Source organism: Rhagoletis pomonella, unplaced genomic scaffold, assembly GCF_013731165.1.
Source record: "Rhagoletis pomonella isolate Grant_MI unplaced genomic scaffold, Rhpom_1.0 Rhpom_scaffold_00006, whole genome shotgun sequence".
In the NCBI taxonomy this organism is placed as follows: Eukaryota; Metazoa; Arthropoda; class Insecta; order Diptera; family Tephritidae; genus Rhagoletis; species Rhagoletis pomonella.
Genome location: NW_023458560.1, coordinates 525,268 through 530,062, shown reverse-complemented (window position 1 = coordinate 530,062; position 4,795 = coordinate 525,268).

The following is a 4,795-nucleotide window of genomic DNA, read 5'->3' as shown; positions in this document are numbered from 1 at the left end:
CTGTAGAAGGGGCAGGGAGGCGAAGGGTGAATTTTCTTAAAGTTTATACTGTTCCCTTTCTAGTAAGTTTTTGGTGACACACACCTTCCCCTTCCGCTCCCCACCAAAAAATCATTTTACAAATAACCGAACATTTCCAACGCACAACATTAAACCCTCTGATATATTGTTTCATTGATATCAATGTGGCAAGGTAGCTCATAATTTTGTACAATTTATGAAACTTCAAAAACTTATTTTTTGTCAAAAATTTTTAAATGAAACTACCTTCTTTTTGTATCATGGTTGTGGCTGTTAATTTGGTCCCCATAAAGGACTTGAGGGTTGCGAGCAACTGTTTTGCCGCATTCAGGGTGCTGTGCAGCAAAATAAAGTGCTGAAAAATGTTAACATCGGATAAATGACGAGAGAAATATTGTTATGCGCTTTATAAGTAAACATGAACGTAATAAAATGTTTTATACTTCAATACAACTAATTAGCGCTATTTTTTCAATTCGAAACGATCTTAAAAATATTTGTAGTGAAATATGTACTTTATGAGTTGAATGGAAACTATCTTATATGTAAAAATGTATTCCGATTTACTTCAAATAAATGAAAAATGTTTTATATATGGATCTAATTTTAATAATAATATTTATTACTTTCATCTAAATTGCTTTTATTGTAAGTTTTCACGAGTTGTTGCAGTTTTCTTGTCTCTGGCGACTATACATGCTAAAGCTAAATAATTTCACAATTTCTACCCTATTAAACGTTTATATTTTAAATAAATGTGATCAATATATAATTTCCGATCAAACTATAGTACTGAATGCTTGAGAAAAAATTATTTAAATCAAATGATCAATAGTGAACGCACTCGGAGCGAATTTTGGAACACGGACCGAATTATGCATATTAACACTAAATAATTTCTAATTTTCTACCATATTATACGTTTATATTTCAATTTAATATGATTAATTACTGAATAATATATCAACTCCGATCAAACTTCACTACTGAATGCTTGACAAACAATATTTGAATGAAAAGATCAATAGTGAAAGCGCTCTGAGCGCATTTTGGAACACGATATAAAATATGCATGTTAAGACTAAATAATTTCTCATAAGCTTATCGTCGTTTAAAGTGCAAAACCGCGTATCAACAAAATACAAAACCGCGTATGAGCAAAATGCAAAACCGCGTATGTGAAGTTGTAAAATTTATTTTCTAGAGGGCAAAAGCACTCATATTTGAAAAAGGTTCTCTTTTTTATAAAGCAATCGCATTTCTGGCTAGTATATTTCAGGACGAATGGATAAGGAACGAGCCAAGAGCTTGTGTCAGCAAATCCAATTTTTGGCAGCCAATGTTAGTTACGCGGTTTTGCAGAATGACGATACGCGGTTTTGTACTTTAAACGACGTTATGTTTTAATATAATATAATTAATTACTGAAGAATATATTAACTCGGATCAAACTATAGTATTAATTGTATGGCAAACTATTTAAATCAAATGATCAACAGTGAACGCGCTCGGAGCGAATTTTGGAACACTTCATAAAATATTTACAGAGGAAGTATATTATTTGGTAGAGATCAAAATGTATTTAACAAAGCGTGATTGAATTTGACCATGCTCTCAGAAGAACCATCCTATAAAGTCAAATTGAAAAAAATTTGTATGAATTTTGAATCGTTTGTTTATATTTTTCTACATAATAGTATCTTAAAAGAGAGCCGCATTGAGTTGTCAATAACACCTTGGGCCGTATGCATAAAAACTAAGCAATTACTTCTTCTCAGATTTTCATACCTTTCACTTAAATAAGAAATAAATAAATAAATAATAAATAAATAAATTTATTTCAAAAAATTTAGCGAAAGGTCTGCAATTTTAAGAAAAAGCATTTGCTTAGGTTTTATGCATACGGCCCCTTGTTTAATACACCCATGATACAAATATTTAAAGGTAAAACCGCTTGCTCAATTCGTCGGCCATCATTTATTTTTTGAAGTTTGTCTACTTATAAAATTGAAATTTTGAGAGCAACTCATATGCCAAATAAAAGTAAAACAAAAAACAAATAGATGAAAATATTGAAATACACCTTGGTCGAGATATCACGAACAAGTTTTCCTTTATTTATTTTTACTTAAAATCCTTAAATATGTATCTTGATTTCTTTCTGTAGAATACGTATTAATTTTTTTAACGATTTTAAAAAAGGGAGGACAGTCGGATCTACGTAACCAGAACGACCTAAATGCGCATTGAAGTCGGTTGTATTTTTTGCTTAAAATTATTTGTTATTATTGAGATACAGTTTCGCTACTATTTAGAGATTTATCGACATACTTTTTCATATTACTGTTATTTATCACTTTTCTTATTAGTCATTTATATGTTTAGGACTTACTGTGAGTGCTTTAAGATTCATTTTGTAAATATGTATGTACATATAAAAAACAATTGGGATATTTTATTTTAAATTATGAATTTTATTCGTGCAATTTTTTATGTTTAATAGTTTTGAGAACATTTTTTGGTTCTGTTGTATTCTTTTATTGCATGCCTTAAACTTTTTTACTTTAAGTTATAATGTTGAAGATTTGCCTTCTGCCTTTGTCAAGCACTTTAGCTAGGTGCGAGAAATTTAGCATATGCGCGTAAGAGCATAGAGTAGGTATACGGCTGTGCTGCCGCGATTCTCCAACATCTTGTCAAAGGAGAAAACATATTGGTGGCGGAATCCATCGTAGTCCGATTTTTCTTAAGATCTTCGAAAAAGCGATCACTGAATCTGAACTGCTATGACCGTATGTATTCAAAGCAAGCGCTGCGTTCCTAGCTACTCGAACTTAATAGCATTTTCGTAGATTTCACGAAAAATCGGACTACGATGGATTCTATGATAGCCTTCGTACGATTATGACTTATGGATCTATTATGGATGGGAACGGAACCTCAGTTGGGCTGCCGATGGACAGCGCCACTGAAATGAAAATGTTTTTTTATTATGAATAGCAATAATTAAGTTTCATAAAGTTCAAGGTGGTACAATTTAAAAAAAAAAGTTGAAAAAAGAAATAAAGTATCTCAATCAAAATTTCCCGGCAGCCACAAGAATGCAGTTGCCAATACAGCAACTTAGTGGTTAGCTTTTAGTTGCTAGTTGCCATCGGGAATACCATTTCAGCCACTGGGCAACCAACTGAAGTTCGGTTGTCCTCCGTAATCAACCCATAAACCAAAAACTTGGAAAAAAAAACGTTTTACCACACTAAAAGCACCAAATTTTTTTGAATCAAGGGATGCTTTTTTCTTAACATAATACCGAAGTACTGCACATTAAAACTGGTATATCTCGAGAAAGAAAAGTCGAATCCCAACAAACGAAAATCATGCCCTAAGTAGAAATGAGCAAGTAATTTGATGTTTTCATTATATAACCTCAAATATCGCTAAAAAACGTGTTTTTGGCACTTTGAGGTTAGGATATCTCAAAATTCTATTGCTAGAGCAATTGGGAGGCCAGATTTGAATCCAACACCAAGAAACGAGTGTTTTACTCAGGTGGTAAAAAAAAACAAAATTTGTACAAATAATTAGAAAAGAAAAAAAGAAATACTTAACTTACATGGGTACTAGCATTATCAACGCGAATAGAATTTAACAAGGTGGGTTTGCAACTTCAGCATTTTATCAATCATGGTTGTATTTTAGTCCATTTAAATTTCTTGTAAATTCAGTGCTGCCACAGCCTTGAATATTTCAAATTATTTCAGGTTTTAACTATCTCGAAGTAATTTTAGTTCAGAAAAAAGCGCTAAAAATGGCACTAGACACTAAATAATTTTTTTTGGCGTTTTAATTTTCAAAAAGCACTAAATCTAGTGCTTAAAGCACCAAGTTGGCAACTATGATGAACATACATATAGTGGTCCACAAAATAAAATGATCATGCTATTTTGTCTGGTTTTGGTATTTGGCATTTGTCTTTTGTTTATTATTTTTTTTATAAAAGTCTAGCTGGTATACAACAAACACCAATTCAATTCAGATTTCAAACTTTGTACGAAAATTAGAAAAATTCTGCTTATTTTCTCCAAAGATTCAAACTTTTAATCAGAATTTTAAAATCCCGTTAATTGTAGGCAATTTTTTTTGCTAGCAGTGTCCTCCATATAAAAGAAAATTGTCGAACATGCTTTTGTACTTGAAAAACGTGAAACACCTTCAACAATTCATTTTTGTGAGCTGTCTGCAAATCTTTTTTGATGTTGGCTGTTGTCTGTCGCTTCACCTGAAATTACGAAAAAAATTCCAAATAATCGGCAAAGAATCGGCGAAAAAAGGCCGATGCCGATAAATCAGTCGGACTCTAATTATAACCCTCACAAAGTAGGATTCTACTTTCTGTGTTGCCGAAGAAGAGGACCTGAACACCTTTTGCAGAGAACACCATTCTACGTAGGCGGTCTTCGGCCGCACTTTGGGATTATAACGCTCACTAAGTAGAATTCTCCTTTCTGTGTTGCCGAAGAAGAGGGCTGAACACCTTTTGCACAGAACGCCTTTCTGACCATCAAATTTATATATTTATATGACATACATCTATACTAATTATATAAAGAGAAGTCCCTTTTTTTTGTAACAGGTAATCTCGCGAACGGCTGGTCCGATTTTAAGGAATTTTTTATATAAATAGCTTTCAGCAACTACCATGTTTTAAACTAAAAAATTTTACTTTTTTAAGGTAGGTGGACCAGGGACTGATCTATTCGAAAAAATCTTATTA